General features: G+C 41.9%; 1 long non-coding RNA gene across 2 annotated transcripts in view; it reads right to left on the bottom strand.

Annotated features, from left to right (window-relative positions):
- Positions 1-21589, bottom strand: part of LOC130913243 (uncharacterized) — a 47073-nt gene extending 25484 nt beyond the window's left edge. Inside the window, exons 1-2 of one of the 2 annotated variants that reach the window (XR_009062735.1) lie at positions 21459-21589; positions 19468-20484 (exon numbers count right to left, since the gene is read on the bottom strand). This is a non-coding gene — a long non-coding RNA (uncharacterized LOC130913243). Of the gene's footprint in view, positions 1-19467; positions 20485-20902; positions 21085-21458 lie in introns of those variants that run through there. The other variant, XR_009062734.1, reaches the window with a different exon arrangement.
- Between the last annotated feature and the right edge of the window lie 1325 nt (positions 21590-22914).

Genomic DNA, 22914 nt, shown 5'->3' with positions numbered 1-22914 from the left:
CATGTGACTGCCTTTATTCCGAAAGGACGTTTGACAACTGCCGTCTGACATGCGCAGATTAATCAAAACAAAGCGTCACGTTGCAAAACATGGAGATCGATCGTCAGATCAGCTGCTGTTTTAACTTTTCGAGTGGAAACAAAACTTCAGAATGATACGCCGTTCATTTAAAAAGTTGTGTGGGTGCGCTGTGCGTGTGCTTGGAAGCCATGTTGCAAGTGACGTTACTTACGTCACCAAGTGACGTCACCACGTCAGTACGGAGCATGCGCAGAAAGAACGCAACCAGACACCATTCCGCTTCCCTGTTTACATGATATAATTTTACTTCTAATCGGTTTGGGAAAAGGAATATTCCACCCCTGTGAATCGGAATGAAATTCCATTCGGTTTGGGCCTGTTCATTCCGAATGAGGTGTTTATATGGAACACATTTATTCGGTTTGAACAAATATTCCGATTGTAATTGGAATATTTGGCTCCATGTAAACGTGGCAACTGTTTTTATCCCCGCTATACTCTGTGATTATCTACAGTTCGCATCCAATCCGACAGGTGGCAGCAATGCGCCTGGCTGAAAGACTTGGTGTGGCCCATGAAAGGGAAAGTGTAGTGGACCAAACATACACGTGGACACTGGTGTTTCAACTTAGGTAAAAATTCAATTTAATAAAGTCACAAAACAACAGTTTAACAAAATATCTTGGGCCCAACATAAAAGAGGCCAACATGACAAAAGGCTTCAACCAAACTGACCTGACCTCCAGACACATCTCTGTGGCCGTTTAAATCAGGTTGGACTCTACTAACGACCACCTGAAGGAGGTATGACAAATTAGCCAAACATTGTAACTTAATAAAACAATGACAGATGAAAATGTACATATAATCAAACAATAACTAATGTGCATTTAAACGGTGAAAACTTTACTCCAAAACAATCATAATTAACTTAACTTAAATAACCCCCCTTCAGAATGGTAGGTGCCAGATCTTACACAGCTGTGGTCGTTACCACAAAATGGCAAATAAAATCTAGTAAGCATTCAGACAAATATTAACTAAAGTGTGCACCCATTAGAAAATACATGTCCAAAAAAATATCACATAAATAAATCTTGAAACACTAAATAGTGGTGGTAGTGGTAGCCACCAGAGAAGGATAGAGCGATAAGAGCTTTGGCGGACTTTCTAGTTGCCACCTGGCTGATGGAATGAAGAGGGTTACTTGCTAGGTATATTGGCAATTGTTATCCACCAGGTAGCTACAATTTAAATGAAATAAATGGCAATTAAAGGGCTAGTGCCAGCAAAAAACATTTTAGCTGTAAAACAACCTATGCACACGCAGCAGCAATATTAATTCAGAAGAAATATAACAAAATATTAATAAAATGAATGGTTTTACTTTAAAGTTTAGGTAGTTAAATTGATATGATATATATTTTTAATCATTTATATATCGTTTTGTTTTCTGGTTAATACTTTCCAATAAAGGTTATGTATACAGGATTTGTCTTGAAATGTTTATTGTATTTTCATTTAAATTTATTATTGGCGTGGCAAGATTAATTATGGCATAAACAATGAAGTCATATTATAGACACAGGGGATAGGTGTTATTATAATCAATTGAATACATAAAATCTGCTTTCAAAAATAAATCCTTTTATTTGTTTATTCAGGTTGATTATAGAGAAAGATGAATCCAACTCCAGTTCAGCCTTGCAGTACTTTGAGCGCCCCAAGTCAGACAGTCAAAGTCTAGACACATTTTCTTCATTTTTCTCTCAAAGTGAACGAAATTGATCCATTTTACAATAAAATATTTTTTTTAATTCTCCTAGAGGGTCTATGTACAGCGATTCTTGTGGGCTGGGCTGAGTCAAAGTCCAGGGCTGCTTTTTAGTCCCAGTCCGCCCCTGCAAACAACTAAGAAACCGAAAGACAAGCTTCTGCTGGGAATTGTAATGAGTTTATCACTAGTAGACGTCCAATCCATTTGAAGTGGGAGAGTGGCAGCGAATGAACATTCGTTCTATGGCCGTCATTGGCAGCCATTGCCAGGCAATGAGGTCATTTTGGCCATTTAAAGTGCATGTGACACGAAAAAGCATGTTTATTTCATAATACAGGCGGTATTTTATGCTCCTGAATGATATGGACCGCATCGATGTGTGTGGAAGCGATCGCTATATTTATTTAGTTTTTTTTAATCCCGCGCCATGAAAATGAGTGACTTCCGGCTTCGGTCTTGCATTGAGGAGGAGGGCGCTGATTAATACGTTTATTTTTCGCATCACGCCAGCCAAACAGCTGCAGAAAAATCGTTCTGTACGAGGGAGAGGCGTTGAGAGGCCTTTTTGGACTTTCAAAAGGTTCCCATTCACCGTGGATGTTGGCCAAAACAAGCCCGACGACTACTGTGGGACCATTGGACTTACGAGGAAGTGAGTAAACATCTTGTTTAGTATTATGTCAAATATTGATACAGCTATTACAAAGTAAACACTTCAAACTATCTTTAAATAAAGGACTACTTATGTTTGATTATTGATAGGCATGTAAAAAGCTCTCCTCGTGCACATTAGCAGCACGTTAGCTCAACAACAACAACCGCAGCCGCCCCCCTCCGGGGAACGAACTGTAAATTGCCCTGCACCGGGCGGTTTGCCGATCCGCGAAGACAATTGACAACCTAGTCGTCATGGCAAATAATCCAGGCGAGCTATGTGTGATTTTCCGCTTCGAAGACTTTGAAACATCACTCGGTTCGGGTTAGCATGTCGGCTAGGTGTCACGCCTTTTGGTTTGTTTACATTCTCCGAAGCCGGGGAAGGGACATTACATATGTCCGATTTAGGTGTCATAAAATATCGTTCGGGAGGTGCGGCAGTAAAGGTGAAGTCGACAGTTTTGACCATTATGGAGTAATTTTGCCATGTCATCCTGAATAAATGCATTTTTATTATTTCATATTCCATTTAGCATAAGACTTATTTGTCATGACCATGCCGTTTATTTAACTCATTTGCTCCCAGAAACGTATAAATACGTTCTATTTTTAAATGCTTAACTGTCCCAGAAACGTATTTATACATCTTTTGCGTTTTTTTTTAATAAGAAGCTGTGGTGACCCTTTGTTGGACATAATTCACCCACCGTACTTGTGTGTGTTTGGCCGAGCGCGTTACCGGCTGCGTCACAGTCACGTGACACACTATAAAGAGCCGCGCGCGTTCCGGCTCATTAGAGAGAGTGGACGAGAGTTCACAGAGTGCAGGAGAGTAAAAGAGCTGGACACAGCATTTGAGCTAAAGACTCTTAACATTGCAGACCGCTTTACTGGTGACCCCGACGAGCCTCGCTGAAGTCTCAGAGGCATTTTGAACACTTTATTGCAATGGCGGACTCTAGCTTTTTCGAGCTGACGACATTCAACGAGTCTTCTGCGGCCGCGTGGTTCGCTAACGCGGAGGAGCAGTTCGTCTTCCGTGGTGTTTCCGACGACAACATGCGCTTCTACCACGTGGTGGCCGCGCTCGGGTACTCAACGGTGGTCAGGGCACAGCGCTTCGTGGTTTATCCACCGAAGGTCGACAAGTACACGGGGCTCAAGGCGCACCTCCTCAGACTTTTTGTACCGTCATACAAGTTGACTTCGTTGACGCCCACGGTGCCCGCCTCGAGAGCCCTGCTGCCCGGGGTACCCGCCATAGATGGCGGCACTTCCGCCCCGGTTCCTCGCAGCCGTACTGCTGTCCCGGTACCCGTTCCACTGCCGCGCGCTTCCGCTCTGGCACTTCCCGACGCCGACGTTGCTCTCTTGCCTCCGGCCCCGCTCTCGCTTGCCTCGGCTCTGGCGCCACTCTCCACCGACGCCGCTGCGCCCGTCCCTGGCTTTCTCGGCTTCGGCGCTGATGCGCCGGCCTACGGCCTACTCGACGACGGTGCGCTCGCCTGTGGCCTACTCGACGACGCCCCGTCCACCTGCGGCCTTCTCGACGACGCCCCGTCTGCTTCGGGCCTACTCGCCGGCGTTCCATCAGGCCCTGGTCCACTGGACGGCGTTCCGTCCGGCCCTGGTCCACTCGACGGCGTTCCGTCCGGCACTGGTTTTCTCGGCGACACTTCGCCTCACGACGTCATTGCTGCGCCTGCTTCTGGCCTTCCTAATGACGTCGCTCCAGCACCTGCGCCTCTGGAAGTCTCCGAGGTCGCCCCTCTACCGGCGCCGCTGGCCGCCGCCGCCTCTGACCTCACTCCAGTGCCTCCGGGAGTCTCCGAGGTCAGTCATCAGCCTACGCCGCTGGCCATCGCCGCTAGCCTTGCTGCTGTGCCGGCGCCTCCGGTAGTCTCCGAGGTTGCACATCGGCCAGCGCCAGCAAACGCCGCCCCCAACGTCTCTCCTCGTCCACCGCCTTTTGACAATGATGGCGTCGCTCCGGTTTCGGCGTTTCCCCCGCACCTGCTACGACCGGTCGACTTGGTTCCTCTCGCCTGTCGCCCTTATCTACGGCTGGGCAACTCCGACCGCCACGCCGATCGCCCTAGTCTCCGGCCTCGACCGGTCGATTCTGACCACCGCGCCCGTCGCCCTCGTCTGCAGCTTCGACCGGGTGGTGCTGCTCATCGCACGTCTCGACCGCCGTTGAGCAATGCGTGCCGCCTCTCTCGGCGTCCGCTTCTCCGGCCTCGCCTGGGCGGTGCTGCACGGCGCGCTCCTCGTCCTGGGCGTCCTCCGGACCGTTCTGCTCTGACGTCCTGTATCTGGCGTCCTGGACAGCCGCCTGACCGTCGCTTTCGGTCGCCCGCTGCCTGGCATCCTGGGCGTCCTCCAGACTGTTCTGCTTGGGCGTCCCGCCTCTGGCATCCTGGACGGCCGCCTGACCGTCCGTTCGGTCGTCTGACGGACGCCCCGGCCGCGCAACCCTTCCGTTCCGTACTTTTGATTCGGGTTGCGCCTGGTGTCTTTTGTGGGTGAATTCTGGGGGGACCTGTGTGGTGACCTAGCCTGGTACACCAGACTCAACGCTGTTCCAGCTATTGAGTCTGGCCACCCTTCCCACGGAAACAATTTCCAGGGCGGAGCAAGCCACAGCATACAGAGAGCGGAGTGGACTAATCAGCGACGGGCAGACGTGACGTTAGTAAAATGGCGACTTCAGGATGACGGACTTGCGCGCGGAAGTAAACATACGAAGAGAGCGGAGTTTATTCGACATGGCTAGCGCGAGACAGATTGTTGTCAGTGACTCGTGTCGATGTGTTTTTGGTCATTTAAAACTGATTTTACCGTGGATTGGAACATATTCTGGGCTCTGCCGTTCACCGTCTGTGTTGCTGAAGGGACGACTTTCGACGCGCAAGAGTGACGTTGCTCGTGAAGAACACGTGACGCAAATAAACGAATCTGATTTGTCGATTGATTTTGTATCTGCTCGAAAAGGCCGTTAATGGGATGGTTCCCAGACTATTTCTCTCAGTGTTTGAAAAATACAGGGAGAATAGTCTGGCAGAGCCAGGCTAGTGGTGACCCTTTGTTGGACATAATTCACCCACCGTACTTGTGTGTCTGTTTGGCCGAGCACGTTACCGGCTGCGTCACAGTCACGTGACACATTATAAAGAGCCGCGCGCGTTCCGGCTCATTAGAGAGAGTGTACGAGAGTTCACAGAGTGCAGGAGAGTAAAAGAGCTGGACACAGCATTTGAGCTAAAGACTCTTAACATTGCAGACCGCTTCAAAGCATAAACAAAGAACAACACTCCAAACCCCTTTTAAAGCAATCAAACTGGCCACTGGAGGGCAGTAGCGCATTTTGCAAGACCAGGCAACCCGATTCAACAGCAGTGAACGGCCGGCCAGCATTGTTAGAGCGCTGGCGGAGGAGCCCAGGCGGCGCTCCGACCGAACAAAACAACGAGAGGACGCCTGGAAGGCCAGGCGTTTCAAAACTGCGCAAAACGAGTGAGACCCTCAGTAAAGCGGCTCGCCAAGCAGACCCCGCAGAAACGCAAAAATAATACATCTTTGTGAGACAGACAACGATGAGGGAAAAGTTTACACGGCTGACGTGGCGACAACGGCGTCATCTCGGCGACAAACCGTCATCTCTCAGTAGTCATGTGTGAATCAAATGCTACTTTGCTATCAAAAGCTCTATTTGGCTGGTTGTTCATGTTATTTTGCAAAAGGCAAACATTATTCAGATGTTTGGGTCGTCACTGAAGCAAAAAAAAGCCGTGTTAAAGTCAAACTTATGTTTGAAATGTATGCGTTTACAAAAAGCTCATTTTCTCCGTTTTTTAATCAGAAATTGGAAAATTGCTCAAACTAAGCCATTTTCTAATGCTGATTTCTAAAGAATGGAAAAAGATATGAACTTAATTTTTTTGTCTGCTGAAAGAAGAGAGTCTAATCTTTCTTTTGGTGGGTTCCATGTTTATATAGCAATGGAACAGAATTTTCTGTGGGCCTTGCAAAATCAGTCAAAATCTGGAAAAAACGGCCGGGAGCGAAGGGCCTTGCTCTGGTGAAAATGGCTGGGAGTGAACGAGTTAACAATTGGGGAAAATACTTGGATAAAAAGAAAATACTTGGATAAAAAGAATATTTTGTAAAAAAAAAAAATCCTCGTTGTGAATAGTTCCCCCTCGACGGGCTGACTGGTCCTTCTCAAGCCATTTAGATAGCTATTGGGGAAACATACTTGGATAAAAAGAATATCCTGTAAAAATATTGGAGTAGAGAGACTGAAACAATGACGTTTTGGGGCTCTCTTTGTCGCGTTTTCCTCGTTCTGAATAATTCCAATTTGCCATTTAAATGCCATTTAAAACTTTTTTTCTCATGTCGTATGCTCTTTAAGGTCATTTACCTGTTGATTTTCAGTTACTTCCTGTTGATTTTGGTGTATTTTATGGGTCACTTCCTGTTTATTTTGAGTTCCAGAACAGGAAGTGACCTGGGAATCACTCAAATGAATAGGGCGGAAAACACAGACAAAACTGCTCTTGCACCCTTCTTTAAAAGAAACTGATGAATTTTAAGCCAAAAGATCCGTTGTGTTTGATAGAACAATATGTCTGCCATAGCAGATTCATGGCGCATTAGCCCCCGAATTATTTTTAATTTGTCCATTTTACCCTGGAAACCCCCGTTTACAGACGTCGTATGACCGCTTTTGTTTCAACCCAGCCATAAAAAGAAGTCAAGTAATTATATTATTCAAAATGTCTGTCATTTTTAGCTTAGAATCCTTAATTGATGTCTAATATTTCGTTTAAAAAAAAAAAAAAAAAAAGCACTTTGAAAAATTATTCACTCTCATATTTTAAACTTTGAAACAAATTACGTCACAGTGGAAAAAATTGGCGTCTGTAAAAAAGTCACAGATAACTATAACTCGCTTAATTGCACTTTTTTCCTTACTGTTGCATTTTCCCCAATATTTTAGATGAGAAATAATCGATCCAAACAAAGAAAAATTGGGGAAAAAAAAGTTTAAAAGGGTAAACAGATGAAAATCTCGATTACTCCTTGATGTCTGCGATTTCGGCATCGCGACCCTTGTTATATTACCGTTTCACCCATAAAATCCCCCAAAAAATCCAGCTGTGGCCATTCACATCTGTGTCTTGACACTCGATGATGCATGCTACATTTGGAGTTTTTGGATCAAAACAAGGTAAGTACGCGATAACATCTCATTAAAATCGTGGCATCTTTAATTCTGCTCTCACGTCCAGTTAGGGTTTTGCTGTTTGAAATTTTTGTTGTTGTTTTTTTTTAAATGCCCGCCTGTTCAAATTTTTTCTTCCCCCAGAAAGTTGACATTTTAAACTTTCGAAATATGTATCCCACGTGCATATCGGACAATTTTGAAATTTGGACAAATTGGAGGTCTCAGAGCGGAACTTCAAGTCACCTAAGTGTTTTCCGCCATAGGCAGTGACTCAAACTCAACAGGAAATGACCTGCAAATGCCCTCAAATAAAACAGCAAGTGACCTGTAAACTAGGGATGGGAATCTCTGGCATGAAGCCGATTCGATATGTATCTAGATACACAGGTTACGATTCGATTAAAAAAACGATACGTTTTTAAGGCCGACCGATTCGATACGATTCGATACAGTTTAAGAACGATACGGTTCGATACAGAGTGAAAACGATAAGATAGTAAACATTTGTTGTGTGTGTTCGAACAATATTTTAAACATAAAAAAGACCACATTTCTAATAGCAAAATTAAACAACAAAATTTCATACCAATGTTAAAAATAAGGCTTACTATATGACCGTCATTTTGTTGGATGGGATTTATAATAAAATAAAACTCCAGTGACAATAAAGCAGTGACAATAAAACAATAAAGTGCAGTAAATCAATTAGTGTATTTCCTGGTGTTTCAAACACAATAGGTAAGCAATTTAAGTGCAAACTTTCAACGTAAACATCTTACCAACAAAAAATATTAATTATATGCAGCAGCTCTAGAAAAAAAAGAATTAAACCCGCAATGTTATCATAAATAAATTATGCTTTACCACTGGTATAATTGGGGGAATAAAAACATGGCATTTTAGACAGACAGGTCAATAATCATTACTTTTACCTTATACACAGCAGAGTCTTTCACTTATGCCTGTGCTTCCACATTTTTTTTTATTCCTCATCACTGTCCATATCTTTTTTGAAGGGCAGATTTTTTTCTTGAGGAAGATAAACATTAACATGTGGATTAGTTTAAGTAGACTGCGTTTCGTGGGAAAAAAATCTCCAAAGGAGCGTGCTGCCCTTTCCACCATTGTAGTGGGTTATTTTTCAGGGTTAAAAACTCAAAATCCCTGTACCGCTCCTCACTTCACACTAGCTCTGTCTCATGCGAACAGATCTGGCTGCCTTCCTCACTTCGAAGTCCGACTTTTGTATTTCCTGGGTGCGTTGAAAATCAATCGCTGCACGTCGCTGGCGTCGGTGCTCAAACTGTCCATTGTTTTAGCATGTTGCTTTGTTGTCCCTACCGGTTTCGTTTTCGTTTTGGGCTGGGAAGAAAAAGCTATGGAGCGTGCGTTACAGTGGTTTTGTTAGCTCTCGCGTTGTGGCACGCCCGTGACGATCGGGCAATGACGGCGACTAGTAGCGGTTCTGCCGAAATGCATGGGTAGTAGAGGCAACCATACCGTGAGTTGTGCTTGTCCATATTATAGCATGCGTGCGGTCTCAATCTAAGCGCGCTGTGTGGTGAATGACACAAGCGCAGCAAGTGAAGTAAAAGCTAAATTATCATTCCATTAAGCAATGCATTGAATTAGGCATTAGAAGCCGATTCTTGTGCTCGCGATAGCCGAATTATAGCTCTACAATCGGTTCGTTGAATATTTAATGGCAAATTACTGTCGAATGGTAACTTTACAATCGATACAGCTGTATCTCTCACCTGTAAAACCGGATATCCGGTCGTATCGGTTTATCGTTCTCAAGCTTACTGTAAACGCCTTAAAAATTGGGACAGAATGACTGAACGCTCTGGTTTCGAATGAACGAACGTTTCCAGTCTAAATGGGTTGTCGAGCACCGTCAGTGCAGCTTTAGAGTTAACTGAGACACTATTGTGGTGGAAGACTTTGGTAGCAACTTGTTGGCTCCTTTCTTTTTATTTATTTTTTAGACATTGACACCTTTTTAAAACGATATCTCGATTCTTGGCAGGAGCATTTCGATAACCTTTTGGGATACAAAGTATCACGATATATCACCATTTTGATATTTTGTCACACCCCTAATTGGGACATGAAAAGAATTTCAAAAAATAACCAAACTTAACGTTAACTGGCACTAATGGCTGCCAACAGTGTTGCGAGTTACACCAAGTGGCAGCAAATGCCGATACGAGTTGCGTCTTAAATTCATTCTACCATTTCGGACATTTTTTGAAATGGCAGCCGATAGCGTTCCAATTTCTTGGAATGGCAGCCAATAGACCCTACTCACGTGACGTCACAGCCATGCCCCCGCGCCATGTTGTCCGTCTACTCGTCATGTTAATGTATTACCGCTTCGTAAATTCCTCCTATTATGGCGTGTTTTTCTGCTCGTTAACATTAATAATCAAAATGGTGAAGGCGTGTGTGGCGGTCGGCTGGAAAAACAGAGAAGATAGACGGAAAGACTTGAAGTTTTACCGTATTCCGAGAGACTCGGAGAGGAGAGCGAGATGGACTGCTGCAATTCGATGAGAAAACTGGGCTCCAAACGACTCCCACAGATTATGTAGTAGTCATTTTATATCTAGTAAGATGCATTTAATCTATATTTAGTAGTGTTGCACCGACACCATTTTTTGGGCCCGATACCGATACAGATACCTGGCTGTGCAGTATCGGCCGATACCGATACCATTCCGATACCACTCTGTTTGAAAAAAAAAAAATATATATATATATATATATATATATATATATATATATATATATATATATATATATATATATATATGCGTATAACGGATGCAACGATACAGTTATGTCACAGTTCGGTACGATTTTCGATACAATTCAATACATTTAATGCTCTGAAACAGAAAATACAACTGTTATTATCATTATTATTTTTTTAAGTTTATTTATTTTACTGTTTGTAAAGTGGGTCACACTGTTGATTGCTGCAGCTCTCTTAGCAGCTATATTTAAACATCCTATTTGTGGTCCGAGTCCATCTGTAACATGTACTGAATTAACAGTATTTGCAGCATTATCTATAGTCACTGGTATGGGTTGATTTGGCCTGCTTAACTTCCATTCAGTCATGGCGGTTTCTATTTAATCAATGTAGTCTATGGACTACGCGTCGCTCTGGGCTCACGCAGCTAATGGCATGGGATCTAACATAGGACATCTAGATTGCTATTTGATGATATCTAGTGTGCGTGCTGCGCCGCTAGAGTGTTTTCTGGCCACAGAAGTCACTTCTGCTCATTACTGCACAACACCAGCATATTACAATCGACTTTCATAAACAGGACGAGTTTGAAGTACGAGGCTCTTAATTTGCCACTCATTGTTCATCATTAAACCATGAGTTTGCTGAGTCTCCCACAGTCTTAACCTTTCTGATCCCATCGGCGCTACAATAACAAGCGTTAGCTTGTGCATGCCAATCATTTGTGAATACCATGTTAAATGAGCAGCCTAACATCCCGGATAGGAGTTGTAGTGTACATCCGTAATATTGAAGACGAAGGTGTAAATTTCGTGTGGTCATTTCAAGACAAAGACATACAGATGTACTGATTTAGGGAAGTTCGCTCACGTGGGGAGGACAGTATATTTGCGTTCAAATGATGTCAGTACATGGTATCGGCGCCCTAAATGTTGGTACTCGTCGATACCGATACCACCAATTCGGGCCGGATCGGCGCCCCCTGCCGATACTGGTATCGGCATCAGTGCAACCTTAATATTTAGAGGGTTTTGGGCTGACAACCACAATTAAGATCATTGCTAGGCTAATCGCCGACAACATACTGTTTCAAATTCAAGATGCTTATTTGTTCCACCATCTTTATTTTTTGAATAATATTTAGCTGGTAACAAGTGAAAGAAGCTGGCCTCGTCTACGGATCATCGGTTAAACAGGGGTGTCCAAACTTTTTGAAAAGGGGGCCTGATTTGGTTTGGTAAAAATGTGGGGGGCTACCTGGGCTGATTTACGTAGAACAATACATTCAAAGAAATTTTAGCAAGCCCTTCTGTGTGTCACATTTGCTTTATTATTATTATTTTTTTAATATATAATTTCAACAATCTCGCCTTTGTCGCGTTCTTTCGACCTTCGGGCTCTTGCGAAATACTGCTGCTGTGAAATTAAATTAGCTTCAAGTTGCTTTAAATTCTCGTTGCGTATCTTCCGCGACTGTCTCTTTGCAAATGAGGCAGACACAGTTGTGTATTTTATTGAAGAAATAGTCCAATATGCACCTATTCTTGACGCGTCGCAGTCACCTTTTTTTTTTTATTATCGCCATTTTAGAAAATTGGAAGTAAAGGGTCACACGGGGTAATGTAATGTTGCTTGGAGTGCTGCTCTTTAAGTTTTTCAAACTTTTGTGAGAATAGGCTGATTTTGTTTGGACTAGATAGTTGTAGATATCAGGGTAGCAGATGTCAGGCAGAGAGGGCGAAGACAGTGGGTCGAAAAATATCGATTTAGGCTTCAAATATGGATCTGGCAAATGGATAGACTGTAGCTTTTCCACATAACGCCTTTTATGCAACGCATCCAATGGGTTTACAGCAGGGGTATCCAAACTTTTGGCAAAGGGTGCCAGATTTGGTGTGGTAAAAATATGGGGGGCCGATCCTGGCTGACGTCCTTTACGTAGAACAATATATTTAAACAAATCTTAGCAAGCCATTCTATGTGTCACATTTGCTTTATTATTACTTTTAATTAATAATTTAAACAATCTCGCAACTAGCCTTTATGGCATTCTGTTTTGACTCTCTGAGGATAAATGAGGATCAATGTACGACATAAGAACAACTGGCTAACTTACATAGAAAAAGTCTGTTAGCTTAAATGCTAATGTTTTTTTTTTTTCCTTTTTTTTTTTTACAATGCTCTTAACAAATGGCTCAGACACAAATTCCCACCAAAAATGTCTAAATATACCTATAAACTAAATTGAGAATGCATTAAAAAACATTAGCTCAAATAAAAACTTAAAAAGCTTATGTTGGTCTTAACAGGGAGCAGTTGGATTCAGCCATGTGAAAAGAGGCAGACCAGAGGGTAGTGTATCCACCCTCATCAATAAAACTAATTGCAAACACTTTCAAAATAAACCATTAAAACGGCACTTTTATTAAACGAATACTCGAAGTAACAAAATTAGTTTTTTTTGTAATCGAATACTCGACTTAATCGATTAATTGTTGCAGCACTAATCTTGTCGTACATCTCTTGTCTTGTTTGATAATATCGCCTCACATTGAACTCTTTAAAAACAGCGAGTGTCTTTGCAAATCAGGCAGACACAGTTGTTGTGTATTTCAGTGAAGAAATAGTCAAATTTCCCCCTATCCTTGAAGCGTCGGCTGTCGCAGTCAACTTTTTTTTGTTTTTTTGTTAGCGCCATTTTAGAAAACTGGAAGGGTCACACAGGGTAATGTTGCGTAGAGTGCTGTTGCCTCTTAGCGGGTAAATGAGGAGCAGCATTTAGTGTGTAAGCTACTTCATATGCTGGTAGCAGTATTGCTGACCAATTTATTAAGTCTGTGTGCGGGCCAGACGTTATTGATTTTATGACAGAGGCTGGGGGCCGGATGAAATTCGACCAAGGGCCGCATTTTGCCCCCGGGCCGGACTTTGGACATGTCTGGTTTACAGCGTCAGATAACACCGGGGCTTCCATGAATTGCTCTATAACTTTCACGACTAATTGAAAACAATGAGAATAGGTCTAAAAAATGACGGACAATATGGCGGCCGGATACAGCAACATGTCATATTGTGACGTAGGTGAGTAGGGTCTGTAGATATCAAGGGCGTAGGTTTGCAATGGGGCGGTAGGGATATAACACTAGCAACTTTTCAGAATGTTCAAATTGACCCCACCAACTTATAAGCCACCTATTTGCATGATACAATGAGTTCAGTTGTATGGGTAATCTTGATTGTCTTCCCAAATATAAGGATAGAAAATACCTAACCATTATGAAGTGAATTATTTTCATTATGTTCAGACGAAGGGCGTAGGTTTGCATAGGGACGGTAGGGATATATCACTACCAACTTTTCAGGATGCTTATATTGTCCCTACCAACTTTTACACAACCTTATTTGCATTATATTATGACTTTATAATTATACAATTATATAAATAATTCAAATTGTCATCCCATGTCACAAGGATAGAATTAACCCTACCATTATAAAGGGAATTAGGCCTGCAAGCAGGACTGAACGGGCCCTCGCAATCTAGCGCAACTCGGACAGTGCAGGTCAAGGTGGTGGCAGATCGTCCTCTCTAATCATCTCATTAGAACCTAACATGCTCGAAAGTCGCCTCTTTACATTCACACACCTAATAGATAAAAACCGCTATTGGACAGAGTACTACAAAAAAGGAGCGAATAAAGGGTCGTCACGGCAACAGACAGAGACATGTGGACATGGGCCGTGAAATAAATATTTAAAAAGGTCTTGAAACTATAATGACCAACCTGAAAAGAACTGGACATATATTAGAAAAATGAGTGAATTTCTATTGCCACTAGTTGGCGTTGTAGGGTTGATGCAAATGACCCCTACAGGACCCTTCAGAGTATGACTCAACAAGCACGAGATGATTGGCGCAGATATGTTGTAGAAGTTATGACTGTTCAAAACTTGTGGTGAGACGAAAGGGCTTCAGTCATTTTCACTTCTCCTGTTGGACTCTTCTGCTTCCACCAAACCTCAGTATTTTTCATCAGGCACCTGAACACGTCTTATGGCTCCCCTGATGCAGGTTTCAGGTGAATATATTTTTTTTTCCTTGGAGGAGGAGCCTGTTTAGTAAAAAAAAAGGCATTTCCTGTTCCCAATAGGGGGCGCTTGGCGTAATGGGTAAATTTTCAATGCACTCGTGTTAAGGGTGGGATCCCGCACATACATGCCAGATATGAAAAAGATTGAACGTTGTGTCAAGGAGCTATTAGTCTTTTACTGAATTTGTCATTTTGCCGAAAAAATGGCCGACTTAGGTCCACGCCCAGGTCAGACCCGTGGGTTTGGAATATGGGTTCAAGAGACTTTTTGGAGCAGTTTTGCACAAGGTATCGACTCCCCAAATTTCATTTCTCTACGTTAAAAAAACCTAATAGGAAACGCCTTTTTGAAAAATTCAAGGGGGCGCCACTGAGCCCTTTTGTTACATTTTTTTGTAACATCGCAAGATTATTGAAATACACGCAAAGCCGCATGTATGTGCAAAATATGGTGAGTGTTCGTGCATGTTCAGGCCTCCAAACGTAAACTGTACTACAAAAGGATAAAAATTTCACATTCGATCCAAAATACCTGATTTTCTGTTGGATTTGGAAAATGGGTGCAAGAGACTTTTTGGAGCAGTTTTGCATAAGGTATATACTCCCCAAATTTCATTGCTCTACGTTGAAAAAACCCAATGGGAAAGGCCTTTTTTAAAACTCCTTTCTGTCGCCACTAGTTGGCACTGTAGAGTTGATGCAAATGACCCTTACAAGACCCTTCAGGGTATGACTCTCAACAAGCACGGGAAGTTTGGCGCAGATATGTTGAATATCTGCTGAGTTATGACTTTTCAAAGTTTTTTACGTGACAAATTGTTGACGATTATTTTCACTTTCCTGTTTGGACCCCTCCGCCTCAACGAAACCTCAATATTTTTAATCAGGCACCTGAACACAGGTCTTAAGGTGCCCCTGATGCAGGTTTGAGGTCAACAGATTTTTTTCCCTTGGAGGAGGAACCTGTCTCATAAAAAAAGGCATTTCCTGTTCTCACTAGGGGGCGCTAGGCCTAATGGGTAATATTTCAATGCACTCATGTTAAGGGTGGGATACCGCACATACATGCCAGATATGAAAAAGATTGAACGTTGTGTCAACGAACTATTAGCCATTTACTGAATTTGTCATTTTGCCGAAAAAATGGCCGACTTTGGCACCACGCCCAGGTCAGACCCGTGAATGAAAACGCACCATTTTCAAAACTTAAGATCTCATATGTCTCCTGAACAGTCACCAATTTTGAAGATGATCCAACTAACTCCCTCGGCGAAAAGGTCTCAAATGTGCACCCTGTAAATCGATAAAAATTTCATATTCGATCCAAAATAACCGATTTCCTGTTGGGTTTGGAATATGGGTGTAAATGCTTTTTTGGAGCGGTTTTGGACAAGGTATAGACCCCCCAAATTTCATTGCTCTACGCTGACAGACCCTAATGTTATAGGCTAATTTAAAAATTTCAAGTGGGCGCCACTGAGCCATTTTATTACATGTTTTTGCAACATTGCAAAATTATCGAAATTTACAATTTTCCGCACGTATGTGCAAATTTTCGTGACTTTTCGTGGCCGTTTTCATTTGCCATGAAAAAAAAATAAAAATAAAATAATAATAATAATCCTTTGCAAAACAATAGGGCCTTCGCACGCTTAGTGCTCGGGCCCTAATTAAGGTACTTTCAATACGTTGAGACTTGCATTGACCCCTCTTCACTTGCTGAATATGCTAGTCCATTTTACCCCATCAAACGCTAGTTTGATTGGCTGATGACTTCACATTTACACACGTTCACAGCCAGATTTCTGTCAAATTTTTCACCCTGATACTATTTTGCTCGAGAAGCTTTTGTTGTGGTGAATAAACACTCTTTTACATTCAGTTGGACTCTCAAAGTTATCCAAAGGTGCTAAATAAACAAGAGAATATTAGATTACTGTATTTTTCGGACTACTAGTCGCACCTGGGTATAAGTCACACCAGCCATAAAATGCCCAACGAAGAGAAAAAAAACATATACAAGTTGCACCGGAGTATAAGTCGCATTTTTTGGGGAAAGTTACTTGATAAGATCCAACACATAGAACAGACATGTCATCTTGAAAGGCAATTTAATATAAAAATTAGGGGTGTCAAACGATTAAAATTTTTAATCGAGTTAATTACTGCTCAAAAATTAATTAATCGTAATTAATCGCAATTCAAACCATCTATAAAATATGCCATATTTTTCTGTAAATTATTGTTGGAATGGAAAGATAAGACCGAGATGGATATATACATTCAACATACGGTACATAGGTACTGTATTTCTTTATTATAACAATAAATCAACAAGATGGCATTACCATTATTAACATTCTGTTAAAGCGATAGAAAGACTTGTAGGTCTTAAAAGATAAATAAAAATAATAAATAAAATATATAAATATATAACAAAATATATAAATATTTATACAAATTTATAGAAAATAAATAAAAGATAATAACTAGTACAATTTATAGAAATTATATATTAAAACCCCTCTACATGTTTTCGATTTAATAAAATTTGTAAAATTTTCAATCAAAAAATAAACTAGTAGCCCGCCATTGTTGATGTCAATAATTACTTACACAATGCTGATGGATGCTGAAGCCTATAAAATCAGTCGCACCCAAGCGCCAGAAGAGGGCGGCAAAACTCCGAAAAACACAACAAGTACACCTTTCACTTTGCTGTTCTTTTAATATGTTTGCGCGGGGCATTTGTGCGTTAATTGCGTCAAATATTTTAACAGGATTAATTTAAAAAATTACCGCTCGTTAATGTGTTAACTTTGACAGCCCTAATAAAAACACAATAGAGAACAACATGCTGAATAGGTGCACAGTATGATAATGTTACATGATGCATGAACAACGAAATATGACTAGAAACTGCAATTTTGGGAGAAATTACTTCTGGTCTTTGCTGTGTGGAGATACAGATCTTACCCCCGCCCAGGGCTATCAATAGAATGGACAAACATGCCCGTCAATGGCATTAGACAAAGTAAATGCCATTAGAAATGAATGGGAAATTTGGACATCAATGGCCGTCAATGGCAGCACCCTCTATAAGCGTCAATGGAAGCGGGGAAGATTGGGGGACACGTCCTATTGATATCTGGTCATTTTTTGTTGATTGGGGAAATGTTGTTTTTTCCCCATTGTAAATGAATGGGAAAATTTTGGGACGTTCATGGCTGTCAATGGCAACGACTTACATAGGCGTCAATGGAAAGCAAGTACATTGGCATCAATACAATGGAGAAACATGCCCGTCGATGGCATTAAACAAAGTAAATGCCATGAGAAATGAATGGGAAATTTGTACGTCCATGGCCGTCAATGGCAGCACCCCCTACCAGCGTCAATGGAATCGGGGTCGTTTGGGGGACACGTCTTATTGATATCTGGTCATTTTTTGTTGATTGGGGAAATGTTGTTTTTTGCCCTTTGAAAATGAATGGGAAAAATTTTTGAGGTCCATGGCCGTCAATGGCATCGACATCCATATAGTCAATTGAATTCAAGTCCATTAGCATCAATAGATTTTACATACATGACCGTGAATGGCAACAATGCAATGTAGATTCTATTGGAAATCCCATTCAAAGTGAATGGGACATTTCCCATTAAAATGAATGGGAAAGTTTTTGGCAAATTACCGGGGAACCGTAAATTTTTTCCAAATTCTGTAAACAATCTTTATGCCCCTCACCGTCCCGGAATTTTTGATGTCCGAATTATGGGATTTGGTCAAAAGTCGTAGGACAAGTAGCGTTTTGAATTTTTTTTTTTTAAAAATCGGAAAATCGGCGTTTACGTGAAAACTGAAAATTTTTCGAGGCCGTTTGACAAAAAGCCAGTCACACGAAAATTCCGGACGTGTCGATACCTGAACGGTGCCGATCGGTGCAGTGGTACGGGCTGTGCGGCGCGCCGAAAAAATGCGGAGAATAAGTTGATTAATAAATAATAACAATAAAGTCTCAGAATAAAATTATCGGGCTTTGCCAAAAAGCAAAGACCAGATAAATATACTGTCCTCACCAGGACGCTACAGCTCGGTCCTGGCTATTCAGCGGGCTAAACTCCCAAATGACGATGCTGGACGTCCGTATAATTTGCTGAATCAATTTTGTCCACGATACCAAACAGGTTCACATCAACGTAAATAAATGATAATTAGCTGCTTTTACAACAATGACAAAAACGGTTAGCATGCGTTCGCTAGCATTAGCGCATCGTTCAAACAACCACACAACCGGCTCTAAGTGTCCAATCGCGGGTGGAAAACACAACAACAACAGAAAAGATGATACACACAGGCGTTGCCTCTGTAGTTTTTTACAAGCATAAACAATGAACGTAGGTTCGCAGTCATGTTTCTTTCTCGCTAACTCGCCCACTCACTCTGCTACGTAGCTGTAGGTCTTCTGGCGTGAGCGCTCTTCTTTACGTAAACAAAGCAAGCGCGCCCCCACCTGGGCGTGAAAGCGCCACAAACTAAAAGCATGCATTTCAATATAAAAAAGTCAACAATACAATTGAACACACATTACCAAAGGCCGAACGCGAACGTGGCCATAGCTATTAAGTTATTCAGATAACTATAGCATAAAGAACTGTTTTACGAAATTTCAAGGTGCGCAGTGAGTCAGCAAAAGGCACACTATTGCCAAATAGACAATGTTTATTAAATAGACAGGCACACTTTCGCCAAATAGACAATGTTTATTGATTAGAAATTGCAAATGAATGAAGTTTATTAGAACGATACAATGTTTAATGTAGAAAAAGGAAGAAAGCAAACAATAACGCTAGATACAGATTGTCACTTCTAAGATCCCTGCGCTACTGTTAAAGCACACAAGATATTACATTAAGCAATCAAAACTCTTACCGTTGACAAGCAGGCGGAGAGCCAACACCCCGAGAGAGTTGCAGAGGAATACAGGCCGAGCGATACGTACGACTACCACGGCTGACTAACAGGGGAAGGAAAAATCCTAGCTTTTATAGTGGTACATCACGTCAGCGAGAGGGGGCCAACCTCCTTTCTCAGATGATGACCACTCGCCCAATGATATCGCTAGATGTGTTTGTGACACATGTTTTGCAATCACATATAACAAAGATGGCAAAGTGGCGAGGAAAACAAGGCAAAGGGAATCCTACATCATAAGGACGCCAAAGTGGCGAAGATAACATCAAGGCAAAGGGAATCCTACATCATAAGGACGCCAAAGTAGCGAAGATGACATCATAAGGACGCCAAAGTGGCGAAAATAAGGTTATAGTCATAAAAGGGATTCATCACAATAGGCTGATACAGTCACTAAGGGAATCAACCCAATGTGCCATTTCATTCCGGGTCATATTATATATTATATTTCTCCCATCAAGAACATGCTAACAAATTTACCAAACTTTCAGTGTCACTCCTAAACACCAAAATAACATGTGAAATGATATCATAATGTGTTAATAATTGCACACATAAGTCGCTCCAGAGTACAACCATACCTGTTAAGTTGTAGAAATTGCAAATAGGGAGATTTCTGTTTGCTAACCCCGATGACGCGCGCGCGCGCGCGCACGACAATCGCTTAGACAAAATGCAACCATTTTTTTTTTCAAGTTCATTTTGGTCACAACACTTGTGTAAAAATTGACTACACTGTCGAAGAACCTCTTTTTGGTGGCATCAGAGATAGTCTTCAACTTGCTCCATGCATTGTCTGGCATCATGTGATACTGCTATGTTGCCTGTGTCATGCCAGTTCTCCTTGTTCCTGTAATCAACATCTAGGATATCCTCAGCTTTCCTGATCACATCCATTTGCACAAATTTGGACATCAGCTTCCTCAGCAGCCTCTTCATCTCATCAACCATCACTCCAATTAGGGTTTCGTCAGACTAAATCAGCAAGATTAAAAACATTAATTACATCATTTAGAAAATTAATCATAATTGTTTTTAAAAGTATCTTTGTCATTGCAGTTTTTTAATTGAATTGTAACCTAGAATTGAAACTTTATATTTTTTGTTTCAGCACAGTAATAATGATATAATGTAATAAAGTGTATAGTATACACTTTAGCTTTAGCATAATAGCGAATCTAAATGATTAAACTTCAAGTAAGTAACGATACGCTTTCTCACTTAAATTCATATATTGTGGGGGTAGGACCGCAGTGGTTTAATATTCCATGATGTATGATCCACGAAAACACAGAGTAAAGCAGCGACTTCTTCCTCGTCATCGTTCTCCCATCATTAGCTCTAATGCTGTTAGCATTAGGCTAGTTCGCTATCGCTGGCAGGTAAGACTTACGGCAATTACGTTGACGAACGTCGTTTTTCCTGAATACTGGAGGCCGACCAGGGTCAGCTCCATCTCTTCCTTCCAAAATAAAGACTTGAACCAGTCTAAAAGCCGGTTTATTAGTGCCAGCATCTTGGGAAGTCGGTGGTGCTTCGCCTCTTCCCTCCCTGTCAGATGTTTGGTTGGGCTTTTCCGGCTCTGAAGGGGAGGGAGGGCAGGGAAGTCGGAGACGGCCAGGCTATTCGTTGTTGGGCACTTTCCGAATCGGGCCAAATGGTATCGTTACAAAACGGTGACAAACAAAAACGTAAAAAAAAAAAAAAAATTGACATTTTGGGAAAATCAGGAGATTTGGCTTTCCAATCGTGAGGCGTGAGCATTGGGGTCAAAATCGGGAGTCTCCCGACCAAATCGTGAAACTTAACAGGTCTGTACAAGTTGCACCCCCAGCCGAACAATGTAAAAAACTGCGACTTATAGTCAGAAAAATACGTTTTTTTTTTTTTTTTTTGCAAGCAAGTAGCTCTATCGATTTCACCCTCCCGGCTCGATTATTGCAACTCACTGCTCTTCGGTCTCCCTAACAAGTCCCTCCAGAACTGCAGCTCCTCCAGAACTCAGAAGCACACCTCATCACTCGAACCTCCGCAACACACCACATCACCCCCATCCTCCGTCAACTTCACTGGCTTCCCGTCAAACAAAGAATCAACTACAAGATCCTCATCATCACTTTTAAAGTGATCCTCTGATTTAAATACATGTAGGCTCTAATAATAAGCTCTAGTAATCATAGATACAGTGACTTTTGGAAAGAGGTGAAAATATTGAATAATTATAAAGCTCCCTTGCCTTTTAACATTAACGGAGTATGTGGCTCGAACAACATTGCGGAATTATGGAGACAGCACTACTATGAGCTGTTTAACTGTATTAAGTGATATATACATACCGGATAATGTTGACCTCAGTGAGATTTTAGTGATAACCCCGGATGAAATCCACAAAGCTATTACTGAACTACAAAACAATAAGGCTGGTTGTACCGATTGTATTACAGCTGAGCATTTAAAACATGCCAGTCAGAAAATAATCCCTCTTCTTGCCTTGTGTTTTTACGTTTTTTTTTAAAGGGTATGAAAACGCAAAGGGGGTGTGAGACATCAATAGAACCGTTATGTGCCAAGATAACAAATATTGATAAAGTTAACAAAAAATCTATCACATTAATGAGCAATTATCGAAAATAGATCGAAAATGACGAACATTTCCGAAAGTGTTCCGGAAACAGCCGAATGGGGCGGAGACGTCATAACAAGGAAACAAAAGGTCGAGGCAGGTGCCATCGTTGTTTATCGACGAGAGAGTTGCGTTCCTGTTCTATCAAAAAATCGCTAAAATGGTTCAAACCTGTCATGCTATGTGGTTTACAAATAGCCATTTGTCGCAATGTAGTACCCATGAGTTCCCGAACGCGAGAAAACGAGCTGGACTACGCAGACAATGAGTAAAGTTCGTCAGTGCAAAGAGGGCTAATTTTGGAATTTTACAGGGAAACGGGAACCTGAGGAGCCAGAAGATGTGCCTACAACCTCAAAGAAAACAAAATTTATGCTACTTCCCAATCACTAAAGACCCACGAACTGCGAAGGAGTGAATTCGTGACCCCTATGTGAATAAATCGAGTGATTCGAGCATGTCTGTGGAACAGGAATATCAGCTTGTAGAGATCGCAAATCACGGCGACTTAAACGTACATTTGAGACCACAACTCTACCGAAGTTCTGGATTAAAGTCATTTCGGAATATCCCGACATCGCTTGGAGCGCGCTGAAAACTGTGCTACAATTTCCAATATCGCTAGCTTGATGCTAGCTTCTCTCACTCTCCCATCTCGTCTCAACGAAACAAACTCAGCCCTCCCACTGATTCAGCGTGTGAGTTGTATTTTTTCCCTGCACTTAACACGACGGGGCTAAAAACAAGTGCTATTTTATATTTGCTGTATTTTTCTGTCGCAC

The sequence above is a fragment of the Corythoichthys intestinalis genome, chromosome 3, assembly GCF_030265065.1.
Source record: "Corythoichthys intestinalis isolate RoL2023-P3 chromosome 3, ASM3026506v1, whole genome shotgun sequence".
Taxonomy (NCBI): domain Eukaryota; kingdom Metazoa; phylum Chordata; class Actinopteri; order Syngnathiformes; family Syngnathidae; genus Corythoichthys; species Corythoichthys intestinalis.
This window is presented reverse-complemented; position numbering and strand designations above follow the sequence as displayed.